This window comes from Papaver somniferum, chromosome 4 (genome assembly GCF_003573695.1).
Source record: "Papaver somniferum cultivar HN1 chromosome 4, ASM357369v1, whole genome shotgun sequence".
Classification (NCBI taxonomy): Eukaryota; Viridiplantae; Streptophyta; class Magnoliopsida; order Ranunculales; family Papaveraceae; genus Papaver; species Papaver somniferum.
The window spans coordinates 116977890-116994020 of NC_039361.1; the positions used below are offsets into that span (position 1 = coordinate 116977890).

A 16131-nucleotide genomic window follows, 5' to 3' on the forward strand; every position below is an offset into this window, starting at 1 on the left:
AAAATTGTTATGCGTGCCTTTCTTCAAGCGCGTGATTTTCAATCATGGGTTTACGTTGTTAATGGTTATGATCCTCCGGTTATTACTATAGGCATTGTAAATGTTCCAAAGGATATTGGTGAATATGATGCTGTCGAGATCTTGCTGCAAAGAAAAATTCTGACGGATTGGATGCAATCATCCATGCTATTACCCCAGATCTAAAGATGCTTGGGATATATTAGAAACCGTATTTAAAGGGAATACCGGTGAAAAAGAATCTAGGCTTCAAAACCTAAATTCTGATTGGGAAAACCTTCGTATGGCAGATGAATATTCATTTGATGAGTTTAATCACAAAGTTTCTGAAATTGTTAATGCATCTTTTGCATTGGGTAAGACTATTCCTGAAAAGGGCATTGTGATGAAAATTCTCAGATCATTGCCATCTAAATACGATTCTAAGAAACATGCCATCGTTGAATCAAATAACCTTGATGTGCTTTCCATAAATGCTCTTGTTGGAAAGTTAAAATTACTTGATCTTGATCAGAAAACAGTCAGAACATCTGCGTTCAAAGATGTTACCAACACAGGTGAATCTAACTTGTTTTGGGCTGATGAATGTTGTTCCTATCATATTGATTTTGATAAATCACTGATTTCACAAAAGATCAAGGATATTGTAAGAAGAAGAAAAAGATGTGAGAAAAGTCTCTCTCTAGTTAATGCTTTAGATGATTCAATAGGAAAAACATCATCCCAGGTTGTCAAAACCGTGCATACTTCCGATGTGTGCAATGAACTTTCAGCTCTCACAGCAGAAACTTCTTCCTACTCAAATTCTGATTCAGAGTTTGAGTCTGACACTGAGATTTTTGAATTCTTGGATAAGTGGGGAGAATTTCACCAAGAAAATCTCCAACTAAAGTCTTCGTTGGAGAAACTTGAATCATCACTTCAGGTGAAAATCGTGAGATAGATTGTCTTAATGATGAATTCACTAGAACCCTGTCTCTGAAGGAAAAAGAGATTAATACCTTTAAGTGTGACCTGCAAAGATTGTCTAGAAGTTCTGACAAAATCTCAGCAATGTTATTCGGTCAGAAATCTTTTAGAAACACAAATGGTTTAGGTTCAAAAGCAAAACTGTGACCACAAACAACTCATTTGTTCCAGCCGGTTTTGGAATAATTAATGATGAATGTTGTGATAAACAGGAGGCAAATAAGCAAGACAATAAATCTTCCTTGATTTGTTCATTTTGTGGAAATGCAAATCATGTCCAAGATAAGCGTTGGAAATTCAAGAGGAATAACAAAAGGATTGCCAAACTTCAAAATGACATGCAAAGAATGAGTCTGGCCCACTACACCAAAATTGTGGGATTCGTTACACGCCTGAGCCGTTACTAAACGGGTTGTAATGGCTGTTGCCTGTTCAAAAAGGGGTGTTACATTTTTTGTAACGGCAACGGGGCCATTACGATTTTAGTTGTAAAGGCTTTAGTAACATTTTTACGCCGTTACGAATGGACACGTGGCCGATACGTGTTTTTGGTAACAACGTGTTCGTAACATGCACAAACCGTTACTACGTGGAAAATTAGTAACACGCATGAATCGTTACTTCGTGGCAAGTTGAAACAGCTCAGAGCCTTTACGAACTTTTTTGTGACAGCAAAAAAATTACTGCCAGTCAACATTGACCTGGTCAAAATTGGTTAATTTTGACTAGGCCAAGGCTGACTGGCAGTTCATTTTCTGCCGGAATTCTAAATTCAATACCTGCATACATTCATCATCCACACTCAACAACAATTTCTTCAATCTATTCATATCACATTCATTCAATTCATATCAGATTCATATAACAAAAAACTGAAATTTCTCTAAGTACCAAACTTTTTTTTTTGTTGAGTATCAAATTTCTAAGGGAATACATGGAAGGTTCACTTGATAGATGTTTACATACTATAAGTCTATAACATATAGTGAAACTTATAGAAAAGAAGGGCTACCAGGAACTTTTAACGTATCAACCGTGAACTGTCTGAACTGTAGGTGGTAGAGTTGCAGGTGCTGAAGCTTCAACTTGTGCAAAATCTTGTCCCTCGAAGCTTTTTCATCAACCGTGAACTGTCTGAACTGTAGGTGGTAGAGTTGCGGGTGCTGAAGCTTCAACTTGTGCAAAATCTTGTCCCTCGAAGCCTTTTCATCATAACTGCGAGTTAAGAAAAACAAAAAGGAAATCAGACCATTACATGTTAAATTACAATCACAAAACCAGGCAATAGAGTACATAATTTCTTTGATAAGTCCCTTGTGCAAAATCATGCCATACTTAGTTGGCAGTGCCGCCCAGCCAGTTACAGCATGTTGTGATTGAGTTAAGCAAATAAAAGTGTTTAATACAAGAGATTACTATACATGAAATATTATGCTAAATACCCTACACATTTGCAGAATCAATTAAAGTCACTGATGCTTTGCTGGAAAATAAAGGGAGACAAAAATCTGATGCTCCTGCAACTTTGTCTATCCAAATTATCTGATTATGTAGCCAATGTTGATTATCTGCAACTGGCACAAACATGGCGAGCCAATCCAAGTCCATGGATTCCTGATAACTATGATGAGGATAGTGTTTGTTCAAGGTATAGGTGAACAACATTCAACAGCTAAGATTCTGAGATATCAATATGAGCTCGTATACCAGAGATGTAAACTCTAACTCAAACTCTAGACTATAAGTCCTAGTGCTAGGATAAAATATGAACGATACAATGAGAAAGATCTTTCAGATTACCTTAGAGGAGGCTCAAGGGATTTGACACAAGGACTGTATTCAATACGGTTAACTATTCATACTTGAATTCTCATTCTCCATAGATATGATGCACGCAAGCCTATCATGAACCTGTAACAATATTTTACAAGGCCCACCGTGAAATTCAAGAAGAGAGTCCTTTAAGGATTCGTAGTAACAAGCATCCGAGTAGGCATACCTCTAAAAGTTGCTTGCTCTCGTCCAGCAACTCTTTGCAATCATCGTACCTAGGTACATAGATGTGGAACCCAGGAAACTCAGTCACTCAAATAAAAGACATTCTAAAGTTTAGCAGAACAAATTTCTTTTGGCGGAATTCAGTAAATTCTCACCAATGACGAGGGAGTCCAGCTTCTTCTCAAGCTGAATAATTGAAGGGGCCCTTCATATCCACATTGTACTCTTTTAGTAAGTCATTCATTTTCTGGTTTCTCGCAAAAAAGCGGAATGTATTATGAAGAAAGTATGTACACAGTATGAGAACAAAATTAGAAATAGTTGTTGCTAACTTCTTTGAGTTTCGCATAAAAAAAAAGCTCTCTTTGAGTTAGCAACAGTATGAGAAAGAAAGTATGTACACAGTATGAGAACAAAAAGCGGAATGTATTACAGTAGGTGTTGAGTCTCCTCTAACTTCAGCTGCTCCACTTTTCGAGATGGAACTGGTCTTGGTGGCCCTTCATATCAAGTCCTTCCTAAAATCAAACATACACAGAAACATTAACAATATCTCAACCCAGGGGATGTGGGTAACGACAACCAACTGAACCAAGTAGGAATAGACAAATTTTCAATGGACATTGTATTCATTACCTCTTTTGGCCCTGTTGATAGCACCACTTCTTGTTGTGGCTGCAAAAGAGAAAGGAGTCATACCAAGATCAAACTAACGAAGAACTCCAAAAGAAAATAAACCAAACGAAAAAGAAGAAGTAAATGATAAGCCCCTGCATCTTGCAAGCTAACTCATGCTTCAGTACGAATAGTGCCAACTTCGCATACCACAGAGTATAAATCTTTTTAGATTTTTTTTAAATAACATCACTTTTGTACTTAAAAATAGCACGACAAAAGTCCTTGTCGTATTTGTGGGTACAATAAACAGACCTGCATACAAAGTTAGACCTAGGCTTTAAGCATGAAAAGAAAAATAAATGGAAATGCAATCAAGTGCGACAATGCAAAGTGCATGGTATTTAGAAATATAGAAGGTATGCACAATCGCAGAGAATGGCATTTCGTTGAGGTTTATGAATCTGCAAGGTAACCCAATTCCATATATAGAATATACGCTTGCTTATGATAAGATCCAATAATCATTTATATTCCATAATATCGGAAAAAATGCACAAAGAGGTTACATCAATGATTATCGACATGCCGTTGTACCACAACCACAACGTATGTGCCCAGAAAGTATTCACTCAATATTGGAGTATAAGCTTCATATGACCATGCCTTAGATTGAAGAGGTGCATTTTCAAAGAAACACATACCCCATTGTTTAAGAACCGGTGACCGACATATGAAACTTTGATGGGTAGACAGTTTAGTTGCCTCCAACCAAAATATTATATCATAAAATGACCTACAAAAGTAGAGATATTTATCTTAGTCAAACTGCATCATAAAAATAGTATAATCAACAAATCCCTATAGATCAATTTACAACAACAACGACAACCAAAAAAAGGCCCGTCTAGCTTACATTACATATATCGTGTATGGTTCGTTGGATCCCGACATTGTACTGGGATCAAGAACAACATCAACTTATTTGCTACGAATCGTCAAGTACGACATAATAGAAACATTGCAAGTTGAATGAGGAAAACAGGATCTATAGCCAAAGTTTCTGAAAACCGGCTCCACATCACAAATTGGGATCACCCATATCCTAGATAATTCATTGTGTTACATTGTGTTGTTATTACATTGTGTTGTTAATCCCAAGCCATCAATTTTGGATGATGCAATTGCAAAGTCAGAAATAAAGATGGAACTTGTATTAAGAAGGCAAAGAAAGATACGGAGGCTTACTATCGGAACCGACATCTTTCTAGCACAGTCTAGGGTTAACAATTGGAGTAGAGGTTATGGCAGAGAACCAATATTCGAACAACCTATTATCACCTACAGCATAAGAAAAAGAAGGAAAAAAAAGGTGAAAATCAACACCAAATTTTTTAAAAGTAATTAGAGAAAATAAGTAAAATGAAAATCAAAAGAGAACCCAATTTTAGAATCAACCTATTATCAACTAGAATATTATTCAACAAAAAAGAAAAAGAAAAAAGAAAGTAAATTGTTGGAAACATCAATTCAAAATGCAGATGAAGAGAGTTCATATGAGAAAATCGAATAAAACAGAAACATATGTCGAAGAGAGCGAGAAAACATGACTGATTTACCTGATAAGCTCTCCATTAGAGATCAAACTGGGTTTTCACTTTTCACTCTCTGCAATCCAAATAGAAAAACCTAAGTAAACATAAAAATCCTAATCCTAAAGACAATAATTAACAATTTAAACGACATACATAGAGCAAGAAGACTGGTTACTGAGTTCGAGATCTGAGAGATAAAAAATTGAGACAAAGATGGACTGCAAACTTGCAATTTGAATTTTGAATTGGGTCTCTTCTCTCGAAAATTCTACCTAATACGTAGGTGAAATGGACTTTTTCTTTGCCCCTAGTTTTCTAGTCATTCATCTTCAACAACAACCTTCAACCCATTTCAATCTTCTAATTTCTATCCACTGTTCACACGAGCAACACAATGAGAACCCTAATTTCAAATCCTCAACTTCATTTCACAATCCACAATACCGAAAACCTCACCTGAATCAAACCCATCTTCAATTTCAGATCCATTCAAACCGTCATCTGAATCTTCACGTTCTTCAATTCGACTCAAACCCTAGATTTCTGCTTAATTGATATTAAAAATTTCTCATTTTGAGAAGAATAAAAACAAAGAACAGAAGAAGAAGAAGAGAAATGAGATTCTTTTCGATCTTGTTTTTTCAGGATTTTGAGTATCTGTTTTTTCTTCCTGTGTAGAGAGATCGAGAGAGAGAGGAAGAGGGAAGATGAGGCGGAGATAAAAAAGAAAAGAAAAAGAGATAGAGAAGAATAAATATGGTAGAGATATTAGTTTAGGGTTTTATGATTGAGGTGCATCTCGAGACTAGAACGAAGGGTAGATATATTAGCTTAGGAATACACGGTGTAGATGAAACATAATACCACGCATGTGAATGGCACGCACACATAATTCAAGGTGTTACGTCGTGTGACCAAGCATGTGAGTGGCACGCCTATAAAACAATCGTAACGGCTTGACCCTGTTACGACTTTTTTAAAATTTAGTAACGGCTCTTAACGGGAAATTTGTAACGGCTCATAAGCCGTTACGAAATCCTGTTACTAATCCGGGAATTTGGTGTAGTGGCCGTGGGTAATCAACGTGGAACTCCTAAAGACAAGAAAAAGTCCAAAAGAACCAGATTCAGACGAGGTAAGAAGTCTGTTTATACAACGAACCTTGATATATCACTGTGTGATAAAAGATGTGAGCATTCGGCTCACTCCGTCACTATTTAATTGTAGTGATGTCTGCATATCCTCATCTTTATCTTGAGAAAATGAGTATTGCATCAAGGTTGCTCAAGTTTTGTATTTTTATTAATTTTTCTTATTAAGAAAATATCTTCTTGTTAAAATAGATAATGGATCATGAACCGTAAAAGACTTGTTCAAAGTTCTTCTAGGGTTTGGCAGTCCATAGGTCTATTTATATTCATTTGTGATCAAAATTTCATTCACTTCTCTTATCTTTGAAAGATACAGTTTCATGGCTCCTATGACTAGAGGTACCACAAAAAGGGATGTTGTTGAAGCAGTTAATGTATATCTTTGTGAAGGAATCATTTCCTCAAGGAAGAAGAATGGGAGATCCACAAACGATGAAGAAGGTTCTTCCTCTAACTGCCTCTTGTCTGTATGTCATTTTGATAATAACTTTAGAGGTATGGTGAAGGATTTCATCAACAAAAGAAATGATTTAAAGTCTCAAATCATTTTATCTTTATAAAAGATAGCTCTCTATGAACGTATATTGTCTCTAACAAAGAACAACTTGTGTGGATTAAAAGAGAACTTGTGAGTTAACTAATATTTCCGAAGATTTGGAGGAGTTGAACGATCCCATAATCAATGAGTTTTCCGATAATGAGAAGGAATTCTCAGTAGATGCTCTGAGAAAGCTCTACGATGTCTAGGAAACTTCTTATGAGAATTTATTCTTGTGTTTTAAAAAGGATAACTAGGGTTTGGAATAGAAATTATTATGAGTACACATAGTTATTTCCAACGTGTTTCATCTTGCAATGGTTTTAGATTTATTTATTTCAATTCTAAAGTTTATTTGGAAGATGAATTTGCAGTATAAATCTTTATGGTTTTATATATTGCAACTTGTTATGGGATATGTGTTTGTGTCCGTGAATTATGATTATCCCATACTTGATCAAAAGTTAAGTCTATCATATGTCTTTATTGATAAAAGATAGAATGAACTTTTGACAACAAAAGTTAAGCCTATTATGTCATTATGCAAATATTGATGGAAGATAGGATGAACTTTTGTCTACAAAGATTAAGTCTATTACGTCTCTATGCAAATATTGATGAAAAATAGAATGAATCTTTGAATATTTCGCAGTATTGGTCTTTCTCTGATCTACATCTTTGTGTAAGTGTTGTGCGGCTCCATAAGTTCTCCTATGTTGAGCATTTTCAATTAAATTAATCATGGGTTCACTTGTGGTTAATTTAATTGATTATTTTGGATACAAATTCATGTTTCATGTGATTTGTTAATGTCCAAAGAAATCCTTCTTTTCTTGTGAAAGTAAGGTCGCTCTTGTTGTTCTTTCGGGAATGACATTTTATGGGGGAGAGTTCTTATTTGAACTTGTACTTAATTGACAAATCTTTGTGGGGAATGCGGCTGTGGAATATTGTAGGAGTTTTATTGTATCTTTATAAACTCCTTGATGAATACACTAGTTTCGGCTATGTGAAATCATCGAAACAAAGTTGATATGTTCTCTTTTGTTCATGAAGTATCTCTATAGAAATTTCATTAGGATCCCACTCGTTTTCGTACCTTTGACAATTTATATTGACAAAAGGGGGGAGAATTGATGTGTAGTTCACACTACAAATACATATGGTTTACGGATCATTATGTAAGGGGAAGTGGTTTTCATGTGAGATGAAGTATTGACTAAGGGGGAGTGATACATATCACCATAGTATTGTGGCCAAGTTGTGATAAAATTAGACTTTGATGTATAACAATGATTGAGAGCAACTGTTTTCTCATTGTTATAGCTACGGATCTTCAACAACGAAAATGATGAGTTGAACACGTTCAGAATCACTGGAGTACTTGGAAGTGATGAAGATTTCGAGTAATGTTGAAGAACCAAGGAAAACAAACATTTGGATTGAAAGCTACAAAGTTTATTTATTTTGTAATCCATATGTATTGATAGTTTTGTTACTAAAATTGGCAAAGGGGAGGATTGTTAGAGCACTGCTCGATCGAACTCGCAAGCGTTTCTATCTCAAGCTTGTTTGTCAAGTTTAATTCCAAAACTATAAGTCTTGATTTCTAGTCAACTTATAGCTAAGTCTCGGATTAGACTTCACGGCGTTCATCTATTGAAGACGAAGAACTACTAAGGGGAGCTTGTGGAACTTCATCAACAAAAGGTATGTGGAGACCTAAACTCATCTATCACTCAAAAGTCTATCTACTATATCTCATATTTGAGACAAAATTCGTATAGCTATATAGACTTCAATTATGCACAATTGATATTTCGAGCTGAGTTTAACTCGCTTACATATTTCTCGAAATATGTGTTGGTAAGCTTTCGCTTTAACCAAGTTTACCTTATATTCTTGACGAAAGTCAAAAGATGATCATGTGAAAATTGCCTTATGAAAAAGCGGGGGTCTAACAACCACACCCAATATTTCATTTGGCAATCTGAATATAGAAACTCCAATATACTTTCAGGAAAATCAATAGACAGTTAGACTCAATGTAGAGAAAAATATATCAAAGAGTTTTATATCTCTATCTCTCAATTCAATCTACAATCAGCAAATAGAAATTTGCAAGCCCGATTGAATATAAGAGAAATAACTTGAATGGTACCGCAAGACCAATGTTCAAGGATCAATCAACTTCAATCAACAACCAAAGGTTGGATTTCCCAATTGATCGATACAACTCACAATCTGTGATATCTCAATTATATAACAAAATATAATGCGGAAAAAAAATAACACAGATACCAGAAGTTTTGTTAACGAGAAAACCGAAAATGTAGAAAAACCCCGGGACCTAATCCATATTTGAACACCACTGTATTAAGCCGCTATAGACACTAGCCTACTACCAATGAACTTCGGACTGGACTGTATGTGAACCCTAATCAATCTCACACTGATTCAAGGTACAGTTCCGCTCCTTACGTCTCTGATCCCAGCAGGATACTATGCACCTGATTCCTTAGCTGATCTCATCCACAACTAAGAGTTGTTACGACCCAAAGTCGAAGACTTTATAAGAAAATCTGTCTCACACAGAAAAGTCTATAGGAATAAATAAATTTGTCTCCCACAGAAATATCTACAAGTTTTGTTCCGTCTTTTGATAAATCAAGGTGAACGGGAACCAATTGATAACCCGGACTTATATTCCCGAAGAACAGCCTAGTATTATCAATCACCTCACAATAATCTTAATCGTATTGTAGCGAAACAAGATATTGTGGAATCACAAACGATGAGACGAATATGTTTGTGACTACTTTTTATCTTGCCTATCGAAGATATAAATCTCGAGCCAATCTTAAAGAAGATCGTACTCAAATACGATAGAAACAGCAAGATCAGATCATGCAACTATAGAGAAAATAGTTGCGTCTCACTTCACAATCCCAATGAAGTCTTCAAGTCGTTAACCTACAGGGTTTCATGAAAAACCTTAGGTTAAAGGAGAATCGACTCTAGCTTATGCAACTAGTATCACACAGGAGGTGTGGGGATTAGGTTTCCCAGTTGCTAGAGTTTTCCTTTATATAGTTTTCAAATCAGGGTTTGCAACCTAAGTTACCTTGGTAACAAAGCATTCAATATTCACCGTTAGATGAGAACCTGATTAGTTTCAAGCTAATATATTTCAACCGTCAGATTGAACTTAGCTTGTTACACACAAATGAAATGTACCTTCATTTAGGTTTATGTAGACGTACCTAAACGTGTACACCATGTTGGCTCAACAATAATTAATCAAGGTTAGCCATATGAACACTCTCATATCAACCTTATTCATCTTAACCATAACTAGTTCAAATGACTCAAATGAAACTAGTTAAAGAGTTGTTCAATTGCTACATTCTCATAGAAGTATGCAAGAACACAATTGAAGCAAAATCGGTTTGATTCACTCGAATCAATTCATGAACATTATGGCCACGGTTTGCAAAGAATGAATTTTTTATCATATAAATATATTATCTCATGTACTAAACCGATTTTAGAACTTTAACCTTCAAGTACGCGAACGGGTACGCATACTTGAAATACCCCGGACTGAAATTGGGTTTCGCCAGTATGCGAACGGGTATGCATACCACCAATCCCAGCAGAAAATCTCGGACATGAATCTTACGCAAGTACGCATACGGATACGCATATTTAGGTTCCCGGACTTCTCAAACCAACAGGTACACATACGGGTACGCATACTATGGTTACCATACATGGATCACATATGTGCAAGAATAAACAACATGTCATAATCCAATAATGGTTAAGTGTTGTAAACTCTTATTTCAATCATTGGAACTTTCTTAGAAGATGACAATAGCCATTTTCACACACTATTAGCATCAAAGAAATTTTCAAATTATTGAAATAATCATAACGAAACATTCCAAGTCTACATCAAATGATTGTATCACACAAACCATGCAAGATGTTACTCGGAAAATTTTACATGATCATCTTTTGACTTTCGTCAAGAATATAAGATGAACTTGGTCGAAGCGAAATCTTGCAACACATAGTCCGAGAAATATATAAGCGAGTTAAACTAAGCTCGAAATATCAAATGTGTATAATGGAAAACTATATCGTCGCACGACTTATGTCTCAATACAGAAGATAAAGTAGAAATAGACTTTCCAAGTGATAGATGAGTTTCAGTCTCCACATAACTTTTTGTTGATGAAGTTCTGAAAAGGCGAGGGTACCCAAATATACCTCAAGCTAAAACTTTTCCTACCTATAAGTCCTTTCTCTGAAAGTGATTGTCTATGGACTGAGTCGAAACAACAAAACTAATCGGTTCACACTTTGTGTGATCGTCCATGGATACGAGATCGAGACAATACAACAACGAAGTATGTTTACTTGATACAAAGGTTCGGACTTAACCAAACACAATAGGATTGCTTATCAAGTAAATAGGAATTAACGTTTGTGTAATTTACTTTAATTATAATAAAACAATTATAATGCGGAAAATAAAAGTAAATGACACAGCAAGATTTTGTTGACGAGGAAAACTGCAAATGCAGAAAAACTCCGGGACTTAGTCCAGAATTGAATACTCTCAGGATTAAGCCGCTACACAAAATTACACTAACTTCGTATAGTTGAGACCAAGTAACTAACCCTATAGTTCACCTAGTTCCGTCTGTATTCCCACGCCTCCAACTTATAAATAAGTCACGTACTTGGATAAATCCCTTTGGTTCGTATTCCAAACAGTAAAGGAACAAGAAATCTGTTTGGTATCAACTTTATTCAACCAAGTGATATGAGTCGGACAAAGGTTCTTCCGTTTATCTCAACATAAACTCCTTCGTGAGGTCTAGATCTATCTTATGTTCAATAACCCAAAGGTAATCGATTAAGATTAAGCCAACAACACCTTTAATCCGAAGAACCGTGTTGATGCCGATCTACTCAATTAATCAATCCAATCTACCACAAGGATAAACAATTTATTAATTGGATCCTCTTTTACCGAAACAAGTATTGTGCACACCAAAGATTGTAAAACCCAAGTCAGATCTTCAATATCTTCTTTGTCTTCAAATCTTCTTAAATCTTCAATAAAAACCTGCACACAATCACTCGAATCTCTTGTGATCAATAACGCACAGAACGGAGTCTGTTAACAATGGATTATCACAAGATCATCTTTAGAACTAATAACAGTCTAAAGATCCCTGTCGAAACTCTGAACTAGTTTGAGTGAATCTTATATCATAAGAGAAGATTCTCAAGAATAAACAAACTAGGTGCAATCAGATTTCAACCACTGTGAGTCAATCAAATCAATCGAAAACAAAGATAAACCGCAATTATCTAGTTTTCCACCAACGCGTAGCGCTAGAGCTTCTCAATCTCAAAGAAGACTTTAAACTGAGCGGCCATAAGAGATTTCACCTAATTAGATTACTCTCCTCTCCGATAGGCGGCTACACCAATAACAACAACAAAAGAGTAAATCTGTTGTTACGAAGGATTAGTTTGCTAGAAAGGCAAACTTCGTGTATTTATAGACAAGGAAGTTTGGACACCAAGGAATTTCCAAAACCGAAAATATTCTCAAGATATTCATTAAAGCACAAATTCGGTTTCCATACTTCCTGGAAATGAAATCTCTCGGAAGATCTAATTAGTAAATGCATATTACTAATTCTGTAATTTCCCTACAAAATGAAATTAATAACCTTAATTAAAATATTCTTAACTTACTTATGTTTCGATCCTGGGGCCGTTAAGGAATATCTTTGAACAATTATAGAAATAAACATTCACAACACGTGTTCAAAGTTTGTCGACATCTTTACTTTGTAAGATCTCTTTCACACTTACAACCTTGAAACCGATTTGCCACACTTCCAAACAAGTTTAGAATTGGTTCATCTGACTTTCAAGAACTATGTGATTGATCAAACCAACATTCAATCACAATCATGGGTTTAACGGTTCTACCAAAACAAGTTTCGGTTCTACCTCCATGTGAGTACTACATAGTCACACTAGATTACCAAAGATTCGGTTGACTAGGTACTAGGATCGGTTCCCCACATATATATGATATCTAACTTATATGTGTTGCACATGTCCATAGGATCGGTTTCCCTTTCTGCTATAAATCTTGTTGCATCCCATACAAGGATCGGTTCCCCTTGATGTACTACACCCCTTACAAGGATCGGTTCCCTTTCCCTTACTAGGATAGGTTCCCTTTCCCTTATAAGGATCAGTTCCCTTTCCCTTACTAGGATCGGTTCTGTTTCCCCAAGGTCAGACATAATCCGATCATACCACCGGTGGTTACTTAAGATTGGTTTTACTAATAAAAGTTATACCAATACATAAGTCAGGACTTTATGAATAGTTATACCAAGAACACAACAAGGTGTAAGCGATTATACTCTATGACACATATTGGTTGTTTATAAGATATGCAATGAATAACAAAACCAATAACTCCTGGAAATTTCCTTGTACTCAACTCTTGTGGATGAAACAAATGCTCATCGATTATGGAATAGATTCTGAAACTATGAAAATATTTTATGATAAGTCAAGTGCGATTTGAATAGAGTTGCACAAGAACTGACCCATCAAACCAAACCCGTCCACACCCAATGAAACAATGGGTTTTAAACGGAACCCTCCCGTAGTGGGTTGGTAATATGGTTATGAATCCAAAAACCCGATGTATATGGATCGGTTTATGGTTTGATGCTAAACCATCCGAACCCGCCCGTAAAAACTGATAGTGTTAATTGTTTAACTTGTTTTTATTGGAAGTATTGTTGTTAGTATTGAACTTTGAAGACTTATGGTTATGGTTTATCTTGTTTAAGTAATTAAGAACTTAAAGAAGTATGTTTAAACTTTAAAACATGTGTATAGGCATATGAATGATCATTGAATATATACGGCAGGTTCAAGTATAGACAATATTAAAGGTGAAAAATTAGCAGGAAATGCTGAAATATATACATTATAGGTGAACCGGGTTAACATGGGTATAAACCCAAAACCGACCGACCCGTAATGAGAGGGTTTAAACCCGAACCGAAAATAGATCGGGCGGTTTCGGTTTTAAATTGTAAACCAAAGTACTAACGGGTTGGTAGGTGGTTTTAGGTGAAACCCGAACTGACCGACCCATGTGCAGCTCTAGATTTGAATTACTAAGAATCATGTTGGGCACTCAAGAACAAAGCACATTAACATAATTGGAAGATATTCTTACCAAACCATTAGATACCCAAACCTTTCAAAGTATTCGGAAAGGCATTGGTGTTGCTCTAGTTCATTAGTTTATGCTCATTGTTTCCCCTGATCTTATTCATATATATTTTGGGAAATTCAACTCGAGCTTCGGTATCTTCTATTATCTGAGATTGTGATTCATTTGTTTGTATGTCTTCCTACCAAGGAATTATATGAAACATGACTTCCTGATGTCTTTTGCCTGGTGTCTAGTAAAAGATAAAGGTTATCTTGTGATTTTTGTTCTATGTTGTTATTATTGGTGATTAGAACATATATCTCATATTTTCTCCTATGTTAAACTCTTTCACTCTTGCAAAAAAGGAGTAAACTATTTTGAGAATGGCAATTTTTAAACTTCATGGTTACACTTTTTATGAATAAACTGCTACATGATTCCATAAGATGTTCTTTAGGGATCGACTTACTTCCTTGATTGTGTCACCACCAGAGAATAATTGGTGAGATTTAATCTCTACGTTTATACATGGATAGAGAAGTTATAATTCTTATGTTGATTCATATCGCATTAGATGTTCTCTTGTTCGTAACCGGTGTAGAGAATAGTATGTGATCATGATTTTTCTCACAAAAATATTGTATCTTAGTGCCTCTAGCATTAAGATCGTTATTTTTAACTTCTTTTTTCATAACTGGCGAGAAGAGAGAAAAATATTGGATACAAATTTATTTTTTTCGTAGCTGGCCTATTAAATATAAAGTCCAAAAAAATCTTTCTCTTGTGACTAGAGTAAGGTCGCTCATGTCATTCTTTCGGGAAAGACTTAAATGAGGGAGAGTTCTTTTTGAACTTGTGCTTAATGGTAATTTATTTATGGGGAGTGCGGATGTGGAATTGTAGGAGATGTTTGTGTCTTATGTCTCCTAGAAGAAAACTGAGATTTCTTGTATGAAATCGTCTAAACCAAAGGTTAGTATGTCTTCTCTATTCTTGAAGCTCTTTTGATTAACGGTCCGCGGGTTATAACCCAAAGGTGTCACTATCCATCAACAAAAAATCCGTCCAAACAAAAATGACACAAAAACCCAAAATATCATCAACTGTCTAAACCACCCTCCCTAATTCAAACGAAAAGAAACTGAAAAAAAGACCCACTTATCATTACTTTACATCATGCGGTAACAGACAAAAAATTCTTAAAACCTTCGCTCTTCTTCTGTAACTCCTTCAAAGCCAACCCATAAACTCTCAGATCTGCTCTAACTTCTTCATCCCGTAGCGAAAATCATCTCTGAATCTCGATTTCACCTTCTTCTCTTCTTCGATGGTTACGTATTTCAACCATTGAAGCAAAATCTGACCTAACTAGCTTCATTTTTCTGACCTAATTAGTCTAAAGCAACAAAAATGGTGAAGAAAAAAAATCAACAGGAGAAAAAGAAATATGATAAGCTAAAGAAAACTGCGAAACTATTTAGAAAAGGTTAGAAATCTCGTCGATTATTAGTTTTCAATGGTTTAATGTTTCATTTTCTTGATGTAACCAGATTTTTAGATTTAGGTTTGATTTGATTTTTTGGGTTTTCAGTTTGCTTTTAGGTTTCATTTGTTAGTTTTAGGTTTCATTTGATAGGTTTAGGGTTCAATTGAAAACTAATTCAATCTTGGATGTGTTTATTTTTCTGCTGTTGAAATTCAATTTTGGGTGTCTTTAATTCTTATGGTTTCATCAGTTTTCAAGTGTAAACTTATGGTTTCATCATTTTTCTGTTTAATTTTATGGTTACAACATTTTTCAAGTGTAACTTATGCTTATGGTTTCATCACTTTTCAGTTGATGCTTTCATTACTTTCTTAGTGCTTATGGTTTCATCATTACAAGAGTAATCTTAGGGTTTCACCATTTTTCAATTATGCTTATGGTTTCATCATTTTTATTCTCTTATGGTTTACTTTTGGTTTCAC

General features: G+C 35.3%; 1 long non-coding RNA gene across 6 annotated transcripts; it reads right to left on the minus strand.

Moving 5' to 3' along the window:
- Positions 1-1771: 1771 nt before the first annotated feature.
- On the minus strand, positions 1772-5896 carry LOC113274215. 6 transcript variants are annotated; one of them, XR_003322867.1, is made up of 11 exons: positions 5652-5896; positions 5349-5569; positions 5220-5268; positions 4849-4941; positions 4305-4396; positions 3622-3915; positions 3419-3503; positions 3141-3232; positions 2987-3035; positions 2788-2898; positions 1772-2202 (listed from the first exon to the last, which is right to left on the minus strand). It is a non-coding gene; the product is annotated as an uncharacterized LOC113274215 (long non-coding RNA). The 6 variants fall into 6 exon arrangements; XR_003322869.1 differs by lacking the exon at positions 5349-5569; XR_003322865.1 differs by having other exon boundaries at positions 3622-3660; positions 5349-5896.
- Between the last annotated feature and the right edge of the window lie 10235 nt (positions 5897-16131).